This window comes from Ursus maritimus, unplaced genomic scaffold (genome assembly GCF_017311325.1).
Source record: "Ursus maritimus isolate PB19 unplaced genomic scaffold, ASM1731132v1 scaffold_1, whole genome shotgun sequence".
In the NCBI taxonomy this organism is placed as follows: domain Eukaryota; kingdom Metazoa; phylum Chordata; class Mammalia; order Carnivora; family Ursidae; genus Ursus; species Ursus maritimus.
The window spans coordinates 19,683,659-19,705,226 of NW_024423343.1; positions in this window are offsets into that span (position 1 = coordinate 19,683,659).

Consider the following 21,568-nt stretch of genomic DNA (forward strand, 5'->3'; position numbering starts at 1 on the left):
CCTATCAAAAGTTGGAGCCCAGTTTTCCTCCCCTTGAGGCTGGGCCAGGCTGTGTGACTGCAGTGAAAAATAGACTATGGCATATATTACGTTGTGTGACTCTCAGGCCCAGGTTATATGGAGTGACTTGACTTGTGCCTGGGTCTCTCTCAAGACACTCACTCCAGGAGCCTGGACATTGTGCTCTGAGTAAGCCACATGAAGGGGACACATGTAGAGTTCTGGTCCCACCCCCAGCCGATGTCTAGCTGATGGCCAGCATCAACAGCTAGACATGAGAGTAAACAAGTCTTCAGATGATCCCAACCTTCCAGCTGTCTCAGCTGATGTCCAGTGGAGCAGAAATGAGCTGTCCTCACAGTGAGCTATCCACATTTCAGATTCACAAGCAAAATATGTGTGGTTGTTATTTTAAGCCATTAAGTTTTGGGGTGGTGTGTCACACATCAGTAACCGGAAAAGCTACCTCCTCTACCTCTTCCTTCCCCAAAGACGTCAGTGCTTTCACATTTTCTGAAATCTCTGGCTCTGTCCTAAGACACTCTTTCCTGAACGTTCGAGTCCTAAAATGACACACTTCCATGAATTGATCCTATGGCATGTGTCCTGATGTCGAGGTGAGTTCACCTGTTCCCACCAGCAAAGAGCCTTGCAATTACACCGCTAGCCCAGGGAATGAGTTTCCTTAAATGTAAAATAAGGGGGATGAGCTAAATAAACCCGAAGGCTCCTTCTACTTCACTTTTATCTCCTTCCTCGTGGATCTGCTCTGTCATCAAGGGTGAGCTTGCTTCATAGAAGGTCAGCCGCAAATGACTGAGAAGATGGCATAGCTCCCGTGACTTCTCTTTGTAAAACTCAAGTGATGTGTTCAGCACTGGGTGTTATAAGCAACTGATAAATTATTGAACACTACATCTGAAATTGGTGATGTACTGTAAGTTGGCTAATTGAATTTAAATTAAAAAAAAAAAACACCTCACTGACCATTTAACGGCAGCCTATAGTGCCTTTCTCCATTAGAAGGAAGGTTGGAGCACCTTGGGGGAATGGCTGCTTTGTACTGGATATGGGACATTAGTCCAGAACTGACTGCTGCCAGATGTCTGGGACTGCATTTGACTAAGCTAGCTTAGTCACTGGCTCCCCTCTTCCTTAGGTGTGGCCTGAGATAGGTAGTCAAAGCGTTCCCTGTCCAGCACAGAAGGCCGATGCTCCTGGGCCAGCAATGACCTATGAGGACCTGGAGGGTAGATATTGTGCCTCCACTCAGAGACAGTGTGGATTCCTGAAATGCCCCAGCATTCTGGACCTCTTCCTGGTCCCACTGAAAGTGAGTAGTGTTTCTCCCCTTCCTGCAGAAGCGGGAGACAACTTGTCATCAGTGAGGAAACCCCATGAGAAGAATTCATGTCCAGAGAGCAGTTGCTTCTTAGTCAGGGTCTCCTGAGAAACAATGAGCTGGCTCAAAGCGATGGGGAGCAGGCCAAAGTATGTTGTGAAACCAAAAGCAAAAGGAGAAAAAAGAAATGCTGGAAAAATAATAAAAAGGGTTGGAACTCTTGTAAAAGCCCAGACCAACAGTGGTAATTCTGAAAAGTGTAGGATTTGATTACATTGCCTAATGAAGGATTTAGTTCTGAGCATGAACTGCTAACCACACCCTTTCCCCCTTGCCTTTGCTTGCCCGGGCAGACCATGGGTGCTGCCCAGCTGCTTCTGGTCCTGCCTGGGATCTGGGGTCTTGATCTCACAGCAAAAATGATGCCAAAGGCTCTGAATTTACTAGCCCCCAAATGCCAGATTCTTAGCTTGGGCCTGGAGACTCCCCTGATTGAGCAGCTGGGTATCCAGGTTTTCTTATCATGGGCACTCTTGCCAAATCCAGGCACCTCTAGTCTCCTCTGTGAAGCCTTTGTTGATGTTTCAACCTGTGGAGGTGTCTGGAATGCTTGAGTTCTTTGGATGCTCCATTGTTCTCTGCATGTTTGCTACCCGTGGGTCCTTTTTTAATTTTTAGATTTTAGTAGAAATAATAAATAAAGAATAAGTAAATAATAGGAAGAATAAATGCATGTCTATGGTTTTAAAATGTACAAATGGATGTGTGTGTATGTGTGTGTGTGCATGAGTGTGTGTGTGTGTATGTGTGAATTCTTCCAGGGCTATTCCATGACAGCATAAATATGTACACAGATATATGCCTGGGGGATTGGGAGAAGTGAATAAGGATGAGCCCTCTTGTGCGCAAATGGTAACCGATGATATTTACCATTCTATACCTTAGCTTAGTTTTCTATATTACCATATATTTTGGAGATCCTTTGTTATCAGCATGCTTATAGCCACCTCAGTCTTACAATGGATGCATTTTTCTTAGTGCAGGGAAATATCATCCTTCATGATATTAGTCCCCCAGTGCTGGACTTTCAGATCGTATCCGTGTTCTGGTCACAGTAAATCATAGAGGCGTTCCTTGCTCTAGTCTAGCCTACAAGCTCACTGAGGGCCAGGCCTAGGGTTTATTCTTTCTTTATATCTCTCCCAAACCGGCAGTCCAGCATTTCTCGTATATGTCATCCTTCTGAAATTTATTAGTTTATAGCTTTACATGCTATTTTGCAGCTGTAAGTCTTCTCTACTTTGTCAATGGTTGTATGAATGCTGAAGACCAGTAATAGGTATCTGCAAAACTTAATTACTCCGGAGTGATAGTGTATTTGGACCTATGGAAAAAGAAGTTGTCTGTTGCCACTTACAAGAAAATGCTTCAAGGATCAAGGTCAAACAGCTGATAAAAAGGGAGGAACACAAGTAAAGAAAACTGCATTTTCTCTAAGATAGATGATAAGGGGAAAACCTGCATTTTCTCTAAGATAGATGATATAGCGTAGAAAAATGACCATCCCAAAGGCCACCCTTGTTTGCTGTTCCAAAGACTATGGAAAACAGAAATGAAGACAGAGAAAGAGGGAGAAGGAAGGTGCTGAGCAGGAGATGGGATGGTGGGGATGTAAACAGCCAAAGTATCTGGACATAATGGAGTTTGAGGCCAGGGAAGCATCTCCCTTGGCTCTTGGAGGGGCTTGCTTGAAAAGCACCAGCCTAGAGATGGGCACATCAAAGTAAAATTGCTGGTGCCCTGTGGTTTGGGAAAGAGAAGACTGAATTTAGTTCTCTCAAATTGCGTTGGTGCCTGCACAGTATGAGCGGGATGTGGACATCCCAGCTTACAAGTGGGAATGAGAAGTTGGCCAAGAGACTGAAAAGGAGCTCACTGAGGCCATGGGAGTGGATTTCTGGAACAGGACCAAAGAGCCTTGTAGCTCTCAAATGGGTCGCATGGGCCAGAACTAGAAATGTCTCAGTTAGACCCTTGGCATGACCCACAGAACAGCGGGAGCCCTGACTGAGACAGACCAACCAGAGAGGGTTCTTGGGCTGAAAGAGAGAGGCTGAAACACAGTTTGAACCATGAGTTCTGCTGGCCAATGCCAGGAGATCGCCCAGGGTAGAACGGTCTTCTTAAATGGTTCTTCTTAACAGTGATGGTCAACAAGGATCCTGAGGGTGTCATGTGGATTCAAGAACCTCTTCTCTCCCCACTGCTTTGAGGACACAGTAAGCCACCCTCATTCATATGCCCAGAAACCATACTGGGAAAGGAAGGGGCAGGAGATTTATGACGTCAAATTCTGAGAACACGGGCATTTTACCTAAAAGCATTGTTTAAATTATTGCATTTGACTGAAATTACCCAATTGAATTGCATTTACTTTTTTCTTTTCTCAGCACATGTGGGCATCTGGGGAGGATCATATTAGTTATAGAGACATGAAGAAGCCACATTTTCTCGCACATCTGGGTGTAGTATGAATCTCTGAGCCCAAGAGGTCTGGGCTGTTATTAGATATCTTTTTTTTGGTAACCACCCAGAGTAGAAATATCTGGCAAACATCCTCTGGCATAAGAAGGCCTGTACTGTCCTATAACAAATTTGAGATTATTCACAGTCATGGGGGACAGGGAGAGGCTGGATCATTGAAGCTTCTAACAATATTTCAAAATTCTCGTTTTTGCTGAGTGTTGACCATTGACCAAATTTTCCAGTTGCTTGGAAGTTGCCAAATGGACTGATTTGAACTGTATCTCTTTATTGCCTCTATCAGAAGAGTAAAGAATCTCTGCTATAATTAAGCACAATCCTAACTCCCCCTCATTGCTGGGAGTGGGCATGGAGGTGGGGGCTGAAGCTGGGGCTGGAGTGGGTGTCTGAGTCACTAGGACAGCCCTAGGGGTTTCTCTCAAGCTGACCATGAACCTCCCTCAAACCTCTTCAAAGACTTCCCAGTACATCCAGCATAAAACTTAAGCTCCTGCCCAGGCTGCCTGACTTTCTGAGCTCGTTGAGCCACTGCCGTCTGCCTCACTCACTGAGCACCAGGTGCTCTGTTTTATGTCAATGTACTTTTTTATTTTAATTTTTTATACAATTCTTAGAAAACCCCAAGCTCTTCCCTGTCCCTTAAAGTCATTACTGTCTTTTTCCTTAAAATCCTCTTCACTTATTTCTTTTTTTTCTCTTTTTTAAATTTAAACTCAATTAGCCAACATATAGTACATCGTTAGTCTCAGATGTTGTGTTCAATAATTTATCAGTTGCGTATAACACCCAGTGCTCGTCACATCACTGGACCTCCTTAATGCCCATCACCCAATTACCCATCCCCCCCAGCAAACCTCAGTTTGTTTCCCAGAGTCAAGGGTCTCTCATGGTTTTTCTCCCTCTTTGATGACTTCCCATTCTGTTTTCCCTCCCTTTCCCTATCGTCCTCTACGCTACTCCTTATATTCCACATATGAATGAAACCATATGATAATTGTCTTTCTCTGACTATTTCGCTCAGCATAATATCCTCCAGTTCCATCCACATCAATGTAAATGGTAAGTATTCATCCTTTCTGATGGCTGAGTAATATTCCATTACACACACACACACACACACACACAACATCTTCTTTATCCATTTATCTGCTGGTGGACATCTTAGCTCTTTCCACAGTTTGGCTGTTGTGGACATTGCTGCTATGAGCATTGGGGTGAAGATGCCCCTTTGGATCACTACATTTGTATCTTTGGGGTAAATACCTAGTAGTGCAATTGCTGGGTCGTAAGGTAGCTCTATTTTTACTGTCTTAAGGAACCTCCATACTCTTTTCCAGAGTGGCTGCACCAGCTTGCATTCCCACTAACAGTGTAAAAGGTTCTCCTTTCTCTGCATCCTTGCCAACATTTGTTGTTTCCTGTCTTGTTAATTTTAGCCATTCTGAAAAGTGTGAGGTGGTATCTCATCACAGTTTTGATTTGTATTTCCCTGATGGCAAGTGATGTGGAGCAGTTTTCATGTGTCTGTTGGCCATTTGTATGTCTTCTTTGGAGAACTGTCTGTTCATGTCTTCCGCCCATTTCTTGACTGGATTATTTGGTTTTGAGTGTTCAGTTTGATAGGTTCTTTATAGATTTTGGATACTAGCCCTTTATCTGTTATGTCATTTGCAAATATCTTCTCCCATTCCTTAGGCTGCCTTTTAGTTTTGTTGACTGTTTCCTTTGCTGTGCGGAAGCTTTTTATCTTGATGAAGTCCCAATAGTTCATTTTTGCCTTTGTTTCCCTTGCCTTTGGAGACGTGTCTAGCAAGAAGTTGCTCACTCATTTCTTTCCACACTTGTCTTCGTGTCTTCTACAATATTTCAATTTAAATGTCTTCTCTACAGAATAGACTTGCATGACCTTCTTGACTTCCCATGACCTCCCTTGACCTTCCATGACTCTGCCCCCATTATAATCTTCCACTACATCCTAGTTGTTGCCTTCTTAAGCACTTCTCACAAGTTGCAAAAATTTATTTATTGATTGGTTTGCTCCTTTGTCTGTTCCCTGCCCTGGGATATAAGCTCCCAAAGGCCCACGTCTGTCCTGCTCCTCACTGGGTCTCTAGTAACTGCAGGGTGCCGGGCAGGTACTATGCTCTCAAAAGCAGATAGTTGCTGAACAATAAAGTGGGCAGACATTGTGTAATGCTGTGAGCTCAGTTCAGACTCATGGTAGCCAAAGGAGGAGGAGAGACAAGTCATCCCAGAGAGTCTGTAAATGGGATAATGCCCCTCAAGGATCTGTGCCCTGGTTGGCCCCAGGGAGACAGGATTAAGTGTGGAGGATGCAGTGGGACTTCCAGTGGCAAAGGAAGGGTTAAAACTGAGGAGAAAGAGAAAAGACAAATGAAGACTTCGCAAAGCAAACCAGATGTTTCACCTTATATCCACTTTGTTTCCATGAGGAAAAGGGGGAGCAGAGTGCCGGGGGGAGATGATGTTTGCCTGGACTTCATTTCTTCCTGAGAGTCTAGTCACTGGAGACCTGGGACCCTTGGCTCCCTCCTCCTCTTGACTCCTTTCTGCCTCAACAAATGACTCATGGTCAAAGCATTTGTGCAAAGCACAGGCAAGTGGCAGAGAGGAAGGGGCTGGAGAAAATTCAGGAGCTGGCTGTTCTGACCCCCAGAAGGCAGGAGTGATTGTTTTCCAGGCCCAGGAAGGAATCTGGGTCCCAGAGAACCTGTAGGGTCCTGGGAGAATCAGGACAAGTTTCCATGAGTTGTAAGGTACCTGGGACATTGGGATCCTGAAGATCCAGAAAGAGCATCCCTAACTTCAGATAGGTAGAAACTTCACTTGAGGCAGGAGACAGTCAAAGTACTTGGCCTTTGGCAGGATGATTGATTATTGGCAGGGAAGGATATTGTGGAGTATAATCCTGGAGTGACACATAAATGCTCTCTGACACAGAGGCTCATATTCAAAAAATAGTATTAGGCACCTACCGTGTGCCAGGTTTTGATCTTATCATTGAAGATCACCAATGAGCAAACAACAAAATGTAGCCCTTAAAATACTTACATTCCAGGGGGCTAATGACTTATGAGGACTCATGGAATTTATACATTCAGTCCTATTTTGGGGGATACTCTAATGCTGAAAGCAAAGCCATTCTGTTTGGAGATCTCTGAAAATTGTGGTATTGGTGGCTTTCAGTAGTTTCAGGGACAGGGGCAGTGGCAGCTAAGATCTCGAAAGAGGGAAAGCAAAAAAGGCATTCACAGGAGAAATGACCATTTAAGCCCATTGTGACATGACTGTCATGTTAAATGGTCCCATTGTAACACGGCAGTCATGATAAGTCATGAGGGGCAGGAGCTAAAGAACTTCTTAGAGCCAGGATGAGACTGGTTCTTGGAGCACAGGGATGCCCTCAGCAGGAAGGGAGCAGCTGGGTTTGCGAATTTGGTATCCCTGCAGAGAGTGGAGCAGATTCTCACTGCTCCTCACTGCTGTTCCCAGACCATTTGCAATTTTGCCAACCCAGCCCGGCCTCCTGAGAGGTGCTGACTTTCGGTTCCACCAGCCTCCACTCCTTCCCAGCTCTGCCGTCTGCAGGCAGGTTACCCTGCGTTCCTGGCTGTGCTCCCTTGTTCTCACTGCTTCCCACCTCTTCTCTCTAATGTTCTAGGTGTGGGTAAGGTGGGAAGGGGGTGAGCAGGGCCATCAGGAGTTGGTGACTCGAGGGGCTGCTGAGAAAGGATCATTAGTTCCCTCTCCATCCTCACCCCCTGGATTTCAGCAACTCCTGTCAAGACGACACTACGAGTGCTCTCATCTTCCAGACCCTTCCTTTTGAAATCGAAACCACTTATGCCTCACTGACGCCACCTTGTCTTCCTTCACTCTCACCCCACTGCTGGAGTCATGTCTTGGAAGGCACTGAGTGTCTTTGTTCCCCCAGCGCATTAGCTGATAACCAATCCCCTCTGACTCAACTCTACTTCTTTCCTACTCAGCAGACACCCTGTGTTGTAACATTGCAGCCTTTGTTACCAGAGGAACATAGACCCCCTGAGTGTAGCCATGTGCCCCGAGGCTCTGACCATCTTGTGGAAAGACAGGCCCTGAAAGTACGGTCAGTGATCACCACCCTGGAGAGTGGGGAGGCCCCAGGCGCTGGCTCACCATGCTTTTCTCTCTGCACCTCTAACCTGCTTTCCTGGGTCTTGGAAGTCAGGGCCCCAGAGCAGCACTCAGGCGTGAGCGCGGTGACCACACTCGGGCAGGCTCCATGAGCACAAGCTAATTAACTAGGGAAGGTGCACACACAGGAAACATGCTGCTCACCGGCTGTCTGCTTCTCTTTGTCTCTCTCTTACCTTGACTTCTGTTAAGTGCCATCGAACCATTCAATATCTTCCATTTTTCATATGTGTGACATCTTCCCTTACGCTTTGGACACTGAACACTTAGCAGTGACTCTTGTCTTATTAATTTGCTTTTTATAAACCCCAGCCTCAGGTTAGGTCTTTGCACTTCCTGCACCTTCTTCCAGGAAGGCTCTGTCTTTGGTCCTTTGGTTGTCCCTGACGGCCACCTCCGCCTCAGCGCAAATACTGACTCCTTGGACAAGCCTTTGCACCCCAGCCCCTCTGCTGCCTGTCCCTCACTAGCATGCCACTTTCTTCCCTGCTGAGCCTAGACATTTTCTTTCTGTCATAGTCTTTGGCACCAATTGAAATGCTCTTGTTCGTGTGTGTACTAGTTTAGCATCCGTTCAGCCCATTAGAACGCCAGTATCTCTCAAAGGGCAGAAGCATCCATCCTGATGCTTCCCTGCACCAAAAACTGTCTGACTTGACACAGACATCCAAACGTCGTTTGTAGAACTAAAGCAGCCTGGAGAAGAGGAACTTTTGCAAAAGCCCATTGCACATCATAGGTTGTCTGTGCTGTGGGCGTAGGGCAGCCATCAAATGCTGAGGACCAGCCCTCATGTCAGCTCTCGGTCTTAAATGCCCAGTGCAATGATGTTCACACAGGGACGTTCCTCTCCCGCCCTCCTTCCCAGTGTTCTTTCCTGTACACTTGAGGTATCAGATGTAACTCACAGATGTTAAAGCAAGCCCTTTTATATCCATCCCCACCCAAAGAGTGGGGCTTTTGTTGCTTTTCCAGAATGGGGAAGATCTCTCTTAAAAGCTTGGTTAGAGGTGCATGCCCTTACTTGCGGGCTGCTAATCCCCCCTCCGCCCAACTCTGAGCTCTTATGAGAAAAGGATATCTCTTTCTCCCCTTGATCTGCCTGCACTGGAAACCCTCGGGCATCAGCAGAGTCCCCGCGATTCTCCTTGAGAGTCCACAACTTCTTGCATGCCTCCGCAGATATTTGGGTGGGTTTTCATCTTGGCTGTGTATGTCTCCTTGTATTAAGTCCAATCTCTTCAATTTGAGATTTAAAGGCTGCCTCTCCCCACCTCCAAACTCCCCCAGCCCAATTTCACCATATAGCCAACCTCCCATTATTTGCAGCCCCCCCCCCCCAAATGCTTCCTGGTCCCGGTCTGCATGCTTCAGCTTCCATGCTTTCCATCCTCTGCCCATGACAACCTGCAGAGAACTATCCTGGCCTCTCCTTGTTACGACTTTCCCCTCATTCACAAATCTATACTCGAAGCTTTTTCTCATAGAAGAGCTTTCCTGATTTACTCCCTCCGGCTTGCCCTACCTGAGTAACTCCAGCCAACTCTCCAATGTATCCGTCTGTCTGTCCCAGATCTGTCTCTACAGGGGCCTGACATGCGCAGATGCAGGTAGATATCAGACTTGGGGGCCATTTAGCCTTTCTGTTTGATGACATTTTCTTTTAGGTAAGAAATGTGATTTTCTGGGTCTGGGATGGCAACGTGTCTACATTTTTTTTTAAACTAACCCTCTTTCTCTTTAGTGGGCATCAGAGTAGAGTACAAATAAGAAGACTATAAATGAGTAATCGTGATTCCAGGGTTTTTCCTCCTCGTCATCCCCGCCACGGCTCATCTACTCGATCTCTCCAGAGCCTGTGGCTGACAAATTGTGACCCAGAGAGATGATCTTGAGTCAAACAGTAATTTCTCTTTTTAAGGCAACCCAGCACGGGCTTGGCAGGAGGAGGCAAGACAGCAAAGAGCCTCTGGCTTCAAGGGTCTTATAGTTCGTCAGAAAAGGGGAATCTTAAATCGACTTAAAGGCAAACACAGGGAGGGGGGAGCTGAAGGGAATGGCTTGAAACCCAGAATCTTGGCTCTTGGAACTTTGTTTCACCCACCATTGACTCTCCTGGCAACTGTCTAGGAATATTTCAGAGTCACTTGGGTAGAGCCCGAGAATGAATAAAATGTCTCTTTTCATAGACCCACCGGGCTGGCCGAGAGCTGGGAAGGTCATTCTTTCTGCCCATTCCCTTGCCCCAGGCCAGACCACATCAATTCCGCCTGCCCAGTCAGGGGTATCTCCTGTTTCCAAACCTCATCCGAGACAGATCCTACCCCGCTCTCGCTGTCTGCTCTTCCTGCCCGGTGGTTTTGAGCCCGGGTAGTGAATGGCTGAGACAGCTGCATTCCTTGGACCGCCTTGAAGCCATGCATATTTGTCAAGCACTCCTGGGGAGGGACCTCAGGGGATCTAGAGGCAAAGGCCTGTGCGGATCTGCCCAGCCACACTCAGCTTTTTCCACTGGGCGTCTCAACTGCATTCTGTCCGTGCTCCAAGGGGGGGGGGGAGGTGGATCCCGTTTGCAAGGAGATGAATGCTGGCACTTGACTTATTGCTGTATCAGGGCCCAGAAGTCCTGGCAGAGACTATGTCTCTTTAATTTGGAAAAAAAGGACGTTGAATTCCACCTGCCCGCTCAGTCTTCAGCACCTCTTCTCCTTCCACCCTGCTTCTCTCTTCTCACCTGTCAGAGGAACAGAGGGGTAACATGGGGTGCCGCCTGCCAGGATAGGACCTGCTGCTGGCCCTGTCTTTGCTTAGGGTTCCATAGTTCAACTGTCCATAAGGTAACTGCTGTCAGCGGATACTGCTAGTTGCTGCCAGTTGAGGCTCTGAAGGGAGCCAGAAGTGGACTGGGGGGAGAGAGCACATCAAGGGGACAGAGTATTGATGGATGGCTGAGATTTACATATTTTTTTAAGATAGGGGCGCCTGGGTGGCTCAGTCATTGAGCGTCTGCCTTTGGCTAAGGGCGTGATCCCAGGGTCCTGGGATCAAACCCCACATTGGGCTCCTCCGCTGGGAGCCTGCTTCTTTCTCTCCCACTCCCCAGGCTTGTGTTCCCTCTCTCGCTGGCTTTCTCTCTGTGTAAAAAAAAAAAAAAAAAAAGACAGATACCTCTGTCAAGTTTTCTCTATGTCTTCGCTATGGAAACCTACCTTCCTTCCAGATCACTTCAGCTTCTCCCATTCTGAAGAGTGACTTTGTAGAGTTCGGCTGCCAACTGCACGGCCACTGATGATAAGCAAGAAGCAACAGCCATCACACAAGTTCTTTCTTCTGCTGGTACATGTTTTCTACCCTCACCCCTCCACCACCCCTCCAGCCATGGTTGGCTTCTCTCTTCAGAGCCTTCTGGTCTTCCCTGGCTGCTGCTTCTTCAGCCCAGGGAGCTGCTCCCCCTCCATGCCGCCACTGCAGCCCAAGAGAAGAACTGGGAAAAAGTGTCCCTACAGAAACCGAGAGAGGATGAGGCTTTCAGAAGAGAATGCCTCAAAGAAGTTTTTAAGAATTGTAATGTTTGGACTGGGCTTAGAGTTCAGCAGGAAATCAGTCTTCTCTTTGAGAGAGACTCCAGGGTTTGCAAAGTTGTGAACTGGAAGGGAGTGAATGAGAGTAAATCACAGACAGTGCATTAGACCACTCCTTTAAGAAATGACACATAAAGTAGAAGATTGAAAAGGCAGTAGCTGAAGACTGGGAAGTAAAAAAGGAAGATAACTTATTTTTGTATTTTTTTTCTTATAATAATATTTTTTATTATATTATGTTAGTCACCATACAGTACATCCCTGGTTTTTGATGTAAAGTTCGATGATTCATTAGTTGCGTGTAACACCCAGTGCACCATGCAATACGTGCCCTCCTTACTACCCATCACCAGCCTATCCCAATCCTCCACCCCCTCCCCTCTGAAGCCCACAGTTTTGTATTTTTAAGATGGAAGTGAGTTGAGAAATACATAGTCTTGGGACATTCTCTATTTACCACATCCAGATCCGTGCTTGACCTTTTCCAAGTGTGCCCTGAGAGGCTGACCTTTCATGACTGTGGTAGGAGCCCCCTGCAGTCTGGCTTCCAGGTGGGTTTGGCTCCTGGGAAGCACCAACAGGACATTAGAGAGTGGGAGAAGGAGTTTGTGGTATTTGCTTCCTTGTTTCTTTTCTCAGCCAGTCAGGGGTTGGCAGGGGACCACGAGTCCTTATCAAAGACTTTAAGTCCTGCCAGGCAACCATCTCCTCTAGCCATGGCTCTGACATTCTGCTCGCTTTGTTGACTGCTCTGCAAGTTCTGTTGACTGCTTCTTTTCTCTTTGCTTCTTTAGACCTGGGGCTGGTGTCAGTTCCTGCTCTTGCTGATCTTGAGACAGCCACTAATCTTTCATGATTTCTCTTCACTCTGACCGCACCCTTGCAAGTTGTCCCTTCATTAGACTCTCCTGAATCACCCCATTTGAGTATGCCACCTGTTTCTTACCGGGGACTTCACTGGCAAAGGGAGTGGTGGTGATTAAAGACCCTGCTTTCATCAGAAGTCTCTGTCTCTGTGGCTCTCTGTCTGTCTGTCCATCTGTCTCCCTCTCTGTCTCAGCCTTTATATTTTCATGAAGCAACACTTGACTTTGTTCATCATCTCTACTGATTGCTGCTATTTCATTGGAATGGGACAGAGTTGAGCTGGGTGCTGGGAGAAGGCAGAAGCCAGGTAGGGAAACAAGGAGGCAGGAACAGAGACAAGCACACCTGGGAGAGGAGGCCTATTAGGAGGGGGGTCAGATTTGCGGCCCAGGTAGACAGGTATATATACAAATATCTATGATTCTGTTTCTCTCTCTGGAGAACCCTAATACAATCGGGGGAAAAAAAGCTCAGTGATACAAACAAAATACAGACAGAAAGAGAAATTTTATATAAGATACACCAGCATGTGACGGACAGGTGAGAGGTACGGGAAATGGGTTGAGAGTCTCCAGCATACATCTGATTAGGAGTTCTAGGGGAAAATTGCAGAGAACGATATAAATTCTCTGAATTGAAATCTCGAATCCTTAGGTTAAAAGTTCACGTGAAGTGCAAACAGAACAAATAAAAATAAACTTATATCTATTTATGCTGTAGCAAAGCTGCAGAACATGAATGATAAAAAATAAATATTAAAACTTACCGGAAAGAAAAGACTGCTCAGCTACAAAGGAATAACTATTAGATCGACAAAGGCATTATCTTCCGCCACATAAGACCCCCAAATACAGATGAGTTAATATCTTCAAAGCACTGAGGGGAAAAAAACAAGTTTATCTAGAATTTCATACCTACCTTAATTATTATTCAGTTGTGAGGGAAAAACAGGGACACATTCAGCTACATAAAGAATATGGGTATTTACTGCTCACAGACTCCTGTGCATAGTTCAGGAAGGAGAAAAGTGAAATTAGAGGGAAGAGTTGGAAGGAAGAAAAAAATTGTTGTAAAGTATTTCAGTAAGTGTGTGAATTATTGACAGTGGAAACATAAATTTTGTGTTAGAAATAGAGGGAGAGCTGGAAGTTGAGATGATAAACATCCAAGAATGCTGGTGGTGGGAGTGCTGGGTAGGTAAAACATACTGACATCCTTGGCTTACATAAGAGGGTGCTAGAGAAAATAAATAAATTTAGATCTAGGAAAAATGTGTATGAGTATGCGTGTTAAAAATCTGTGAGCGGAGCACCTGAGTGGCTCCGTCGGTTAAGTGTCTGACTCTTGATTACAGCTCAGGTCATGATCTCAGCATCCTGGGAGCCAGCCCTGTGTTGGGCTCCCCGCTCAGTGCAGAGTCTGCTTGAGTTTTTCTCCCTCCCTCTTCCTCTGCCCCTCCTCCCCCTACCCTCTTTCTCTAAAAAAAAAACCCCCCAAAACAAAAACAAAACTGTGAGTAACCATTAGACTATCAGAAATGCAATTGAACTTCTAAACCAGAGTCACATGGGGAAAAGGTGGAGACGGTGGTGCGGAGGAGGGGTGAAGAATTGCTACAGCTCTGTTAATACAACTAAAGGCATGGAAGGAGAAAAAAAAATAAGGATTTAAAAAGAAACAGGAGAAGAGTAAACACAAAATGAGTGAAAATAAACACTGGTTTTAAAAAAAGCAAATTGCAGAATCTTAGGTACAGTATGACACCATTTACCCTTAAAGTTACCACACTCACAAAATAATGGTAAATACTTTTCCATAAAAATGTACTGAAAACACAGAAACCTGTGCAGATGGGATACACACCTTACAGAGGGGAGAAAGGAAGGAGAAAAGGGAGTTTCAGCTGTATCTTTAATGGTTTACTTGTTTAGTTTTATAAAGCCTGAAACCTATCATCATATTAACATTTAAAAATATCAGTGGTGTGTGTGTATGTTTATTGTTCTGTATGATTTTCTCTATATTTAAAATATCTCATGATTTTTCAGGAGAAAACACTGAAAGATAAAACTGTACAGCTGGAGAAAGAGGATGAAAACCAGTATGGGTTGATGGCAATGTAGGATTTCCTTAGGTCCAAGGAAAGACTTGGGGAGGGTCCTCAAGGTCACAGCTAGAGAGATACAGGCTGAGTCTGTAGATCAAGTAACGTATTCATGCAAGTTTCGCCTTGGTCTGTTAAGAGCTAAGAAAGTGTAAAGTGTGAGTTGGAAGTAAATCAAGGGTTAGGTTCTAGGAGATGTGGCATGGGGGAAGGAGACTTGGCCATCAGAAAGGATGAATACCTACCATTTACATCACCATGGATGGAACTGGAGGGGATTATGCTAAGTGAAATAAATCAAGCAGAGAAAGAATTATCATATGGTTTCACTCATATGTGGAACATAAGGAATACCATGGAGGACCACAGGGGAAGAGAGGGAAAACTAAATGGGAAGAAATCAGAGAGGGAGACAAACCATGAGAGACTCTGGATTCTGGGAAACAAATTGAGGGTTACAGAAGGGAGGGGGCTGGGGGGATTGGGTAACCAGGTGATGGGTATTAAGGAGGGCATGTGTTGTGATGAGCACTGGGTGTTATATGCAACTAATGAATCAGTGAACACTACATCAAAAACTAATGATGTACTATATGTTGGCTAACTGAACATAATAATAATAAAAATAAATAAAATAAAATAAAATAAAATAAAATAAAATAAAATAAAATAAAGACTGCAGTAGCTATCTTATAACCAGTAGTTACCTAGCACAAGGATAGGCTCACACAACGAGGATGGTAGACCAGAAGGATGGTAAGAACATGGGCCTTGCTGATATCATGGAGCTCTCTATTAACCAACTCTGGAACTTACCTACCCATGGACTTTTGTTACGAGAAGTGACTTGTTTTCTTAATTGTTCAAGCCATTTGAAATGTACAGCTTTCTGTTACTTACAGCTCAAAGCACCCAAACCAATTCAACTACCATAGCAAACTCTTGCTATTAGGGGAGAGAGAGAAATAGCGCCATGGAGTCTTTGACCATTGAAGGGCACCTCCAGGCCTATGGTTTTGTCACTGAGAGCAGGGAGTGAGTTATGGCAGCACCATGACAGTGGAATCTGGTTTCTCACATCAAACTAGAAAAGGCCATTCCATGAACTGTGGAGAAAGGGGTCACCAGTTGCTAAAGAAGCAGAGCTCCCCCAGCCCTTTAAACTGAAGAGCTCCTGGAACAACTAAACAAGCACCATCCAGAGGGGGGCAGGATGCTCCTGGAGCTTCCCCCAACTCAGATTAAGATGCATGAAGGTAATAAAAACCACCCAAAAGGAACTGTAAAAAGAGACCTCGGGAAGCCCATCCAGGAGAGTGGAAGGAAGGAGAACAGAAGGAACCCGTGGAAAGAAAATCTTCCAGACCAAATGACGGTCCAAAAATAATGAGACCAAAGTTCAAAGAAGTAATTTAAACCAAATAAGGCAGGGAAGGAAGGTTGAGCCAGTAAGGGGCGGGCTCACTCTGCAGGGAGCAGGCGGGCAGCAGGGGTGGAGTTGAGAGGAGTTCAGTCTGGGACAGCCCATGGGTCAGGAGGGAGAAAGGCACTCGTCAGCTGACCTGGAGCTCCCACTGCCCGGGTCAGAGAAGGGGGCCAGGCTAGATGGGTATCTTCTTCCCTCTCCCGCAGTCAGGAGCCAAGGAGCCTCATCTCTACCCCCACCACTGGCAGGACTGCTTGCATTTGCAAGACTTACCCTATCTGGGTGGGCTTGCTGTCACTGCCAGGGAGAGCTGCTGGGACCAGGCAAGTGAAGGAAACACTGCTTGCTTGGAGCCAAACTTCTTTAGGCCCTATTTTATATTTCATTTCAGCAAAGAATTACAGGGATGCCAGGGATGATGGATGCTAAGCCCATTAACTGCCTTCTGAATTTGGGACTGGGGCTTCTGTTGATCCTATAGTCCAGGTGATTGCCCAGCAGCTTAGCGTCGGAGCATCCATCTGGTTCGCTTGGGTCTTCCGCATGTGCATGTGTGTGTGCATGTACGCGTGGAAAAAAGTTTCTGTTTACCCTTTCTACTTACCATAGTCCCTATTCTAAACTGAAACTCCATCTCTTCCACCGCAGCCTTTTAAGCCACAATACTGACTTAAAACAAACAAAAATTAATGTTTTCACAAGAATTAAGCATTTAGAGAGGTCAGGGAACGAATGTGGAGAATTTAAGTTCCTAGAGCGATCTAGAAAGGTCTTCCTTGCATGTGCCTCCCTTGATTAGGATCTCTCATATTCTCACCACCAAGGACAAAAGTGAACTATAGGTCACATGCGCCGATTGAGTCACACTGCATTCAAATATACAAAGAAAATGTGGCTCACATGGCTTTTACGATTTTTCTATGACTGATCTGAGTCTCAACAGCACTGGCGAGGGAGGAAAATGACCTTGCCACTTAATGATACTTCAGTCTCTTGGGTTAAATAACACGAATCCCAAAGGGAGCTGGCGTTCTTTGGCATTCTCCTCCTCTGAGATCACACCTGGAGGTTCAGGGTGACTACAGCAACTTCATGGTGGAAGGAAAGAAGGGGGCTCTGAGTCAAATGGTATCCCCTCGACTCCTTCCAGTTTCCACTGTGGAGTGGATGGTTTGGTCTGGTTCCTGGGTTGGTGATCTTTAGTCTCAAGGGGACTTTGGGGGACAGTGTGGCACCTTCTTCTTAACCTGGGACCCTTTCCACACTCCTTGGCCTCTCTCTGGAGCACTTATAAACTTTTGGGCCCACTGCTCACCACCAATGGTCTGTGTGTTGGGAGTGTGAGAAGCATTGCTGTTGGCTTGCCTATCCAGCCATTTCTATGCTCTGCTGCTGGGCTACTACTGCCTGGGCCACCATGACTGTGGCTCTGTGTATGGCTCTGCCAACAAGCTCATGACCTCCTCCAGGTTGTGCTTCTTAGGTTCCTCTCATACCTACCTAGAAATTTCCACCATGCCTCCTTTGACTTTGGAGTTCATCCTGGGAGGGGAAAATAGGGACATGTAAGTCTTTTGCCCTCCTTTTCTGTTCTTCTTTTCTTCCCCTACCCTCCCTGGGGACACACAGGTAGTTCCCTTCCACTCTGGCCTACAGGTAGAGTGGGCTTGGAACATTCCTCTATTCTCTTTCCACTTGAGATGCTATTTGCCCTCATTTTCTGAGTCATGAAGGCAAATAGGGTGCAAGGAATGAGAACTTGTTTTCACAGATAAGCATGCATTACTTTTGAAATACTTAGAAAAATACAGCAATTACATTAGCATATATAGAGGATTGAGATTGGCTGGAGCTCTATTTAGGGAAGGAGCTTAGTAAAGGCTGTTTTCAAGCTGAGAAGAGAAAGGGAAGGAGAAGAGTTTAGACAGCATGGAGTAACATCTTTAAGGTTTCTGCAAGTTTCTTTCCCCTCTGAAATACAGGGCTCTTGACTGCTCCTACTTCCTTTTAATTTCAATACAGCACATACATCTCATCTCTCAATATTCCTCCTGGTCCTACAGGATGTTCCCAGGATCAACATCCTCAAGGATTAATTTCTAGACCCACGAAACCGGGTGGCACAAATGAAGATATTCCCAGGAGAGACGGATCTCCAATTCTTTTTTAATTCAGTAAAGTCAATAGAATAATATGATAAGCACACACATCTCCCTGCTCATATTTAAAATGTTTACTTGTCACTTAGGCTTCAAATAGTTTCAAAATGTGTGTGTGTGTGCGTGTGTGTGTGTGTGTGCGTGTGTGTGTGTGTGTGTGCGTGTGTGTGTGTGTGTGTGTGTGTGAACTATCTTTACATTTAAAGTTGAAAACAACTTTGCTCTTGTTCCTTATCCCAGGCCCCTGCCTTTCTCTCCAGAGACACCACTGTCAAGGATTTGATTTGTATCCTTCCAGCCCATGGTTTTACTAGCTTATTACAGATTTAGATATCAGAAACAGCACTCTTTTGTATGCTTGCAATTTTTTCCTGAATGATATCATATTGCATGAATTGTTTTATGACCAGTTTTCTCAGTCAACAATGTTTTTGAAATTTAGTTTTTTTAAGGCACGTAGACCCAGTTCATTGATTTTAAATGACTTGCAAGTTTTTAATTTGTTATCCCATAACGTATTAATTATTCATATTAACTCCACATTGAAAAATATTCAGATTTTTCCATCTTTTCTCCTGGTATTTTATTTTATTTTTTAAAATTTTTTATTATATTATGTTAGTGACCATACAGTGAATCCCTGGTTTTTGATGTAAAGTTCGATGATTCATTAGTTGCGTATAACACCCAGTGCACCATGCAATATGTGCCCTCCTTACTACCCATCACCGGTCTATCCCATTCCCCCACCCCCCTCCCCTGAAGCCCTGTTTGTTTCTCAGAGTCCATAGTCTCTCATGCTTCATTCCCCCTTCTGATTACCCCCCGTTTCTTTATCCCTTTCTATTTTATTTTAAATAATAGGAACTATTGGCTCATCCTAATACTTTAATTTCAGACCTAAACTGTCCAGAAGACGTGTTGCATATAAAGCAACTTCACCATCCAGGTGGCACTGAGTAACTGTCTACCAGCAGATATTGGAGCAGTCACATGTACCCCACACAGTTACAGACTGTGTATCTCTGGGCCTCTCTCTGACTCAGTTTTCTTATCTGGAAAATGGGATAGTTGTTTCTATCGCCTTAAGTTGTTGTGAGGGCTTATGGATTAATATGGTGAAGTATATGCCACAGTTACCAGCAGATAGTAAGTCTTCTGTTAATCATAGATGTTCTCACTAATTAATGCCTAATAGAGAACTAGAAAGCAGGCTCCACCCTGGCCAGTTTCTTTCAGAGACATTCTCTGCCTGCATTACCTCTGTAGGTAAGACCCTGTCTTGAATAGTTTATGGTCTGTGAAGACACAAGTCCAACCCATGGGAGGCAGGGGCAACAGGTAGAGGCAGTAGGCCGTAATGTTAAGTGTTGGGCTAACCGCCCCAATGCTATCAGGCCTCACAAATGCTGTGAGCCGACAGCTGTAGTCTGGATCATTCCGAGCATGTCTTTGCAGAGCCTGCTTGGGCCTGCCCTAGTTCAGCTGCCTGCAGGAGCACAGCTCAGAGCCCCTGCTATGGGCCTGTTCTTTGCACAGATCTGACCAATCAGAGCTCTGTTGCTACGCAGCCCCTGCAGGCAGAGCCTCTCTTTTCAGTCCTGGTCACAGCCAGCATAGCTATCCACAGACATCCCTTTGCTATTTTTGTTTGAATTGATTTTTTACAAAGCACCTGATGCATATTTTTCTTCTTATTGTTCTCTTCCTTTTCTTTACTCCATTCAATCCGTACTCAAGGCCCCACCACACACACACACACACACACACACACACAAATCAAACTCAGAATCATTAACAAAGAAACCTTGGTCTAAGACAGAAAACAACCTTTAAGAAGACACTTACTCCATGCTTGTGAATGCTAGGGAAATCTGCTTTCTCTGATATTTGGGAGCACTAATTATGAGGTGGCACCGCTGTCACATATTTAATTTCCCACTCTTCTCTGCCTCCAGGAGCAGAGAAATCAGTAAGAGAGAGATGATAAGGTTTCAAACAATCTGCCACCCACCTTCTATTACCACCTCTTCCAAGAGCCCAGCCACAAAACCAGTGTGACTAGACAAAGATCATTAGCACAATGGGGCTCACAGACTCCCTGCTTTTCTCTTCCGATGACAGAACATTTGGATACCGTCTGCTCGTCTTCTCCCCACCCTGTACTCTCTGATAAGAGAAAGCACAAGCACATTCTTGAGAGAGAGAGAGAGAGAGAGAGAGAGAGAATGCTGCATACAGCAGAGCCTCATGACACCACCCAAGCACACTGCTGGAGACTGATGATTGAGAGGCCAAGATGGCGGGACAACATGGCAGGAGTTAAAGGGAAAGCTCTACCCCAGCATGCAAATATGAGGGGCCAGGGAGTTTGGGATGCTAAAGAACAGGAGAAGATCAGGACACTAGATGCCACCTCGACCTATATTGTCGAACCTCCTGAAATATCAAGAAAGAGATGTGAGTAAATTTGTAAGACCTGTGTAGCCGTGGTGATTCGAACTCAGTACCACTTTGGTAAGGAAACACGTCCCACAGCTTTTGAAGCACTACACTTACTCTGATACCCACCTATTCCCCTTTTTAGGCAATTTTGTAAGAACATTCATATATACATAAATGCCATTAAAATAAGGGTTAATTTTTTTAAGTCACATGGTATAGGGCAGATTTGGATGGGAAGACTTATTTTCTAGAAACCTGACTAAAGATGGTTGTTAGACCATCATTGTTAAAAGAATAGGGTAATCAGGCAGAAAGCCACGCTAGCTTCCTTCAAATGGTTTTTCTCCGGAGAACAGATCCTCTGAATTTCTCCCATCCCTTCCCCGTCACTGATAGATGTGCCCATGCAAGGAGGAGTTTTAGTGCAATTTATGTAGCAAGAATAATGCAAAAGGTTTGAAGCAGGAGTGAAGAATAATACAAACACTTGGTGACTTCTGATTATATTTCTGAAGAATATAGCTTAAAACCACATGCAAAATGAAAGCCTGGCCTGAAAAGTCAGTGTCTAAAAGAAAAAGAATTTTACAAAGTAGTCATTTCCAAACCTTAAAGCTTTGCCACTCCTCCCCACTGCCTCCCTACCCCAAACAAAGAGTGCTCTTCTAGGAATTAGTATCTCATGTGGTCAGGAAACATTTTTCTGATATGCAACAATTACTTTAGTTTCCTAACAATCGTTTTCTTTGTTTACATTCAAGCAAACTTAGTACTTCGGATTTTAAAAAACTAAAAAGTAAAAAGATCTCAGTTTTGTCGAAGTATGCCCATCTCTATACATGGAGAACTGTCAGGAACGTTTACTTACTGGTGGTACAGGTTATTTTAATGGTGGACATTGAG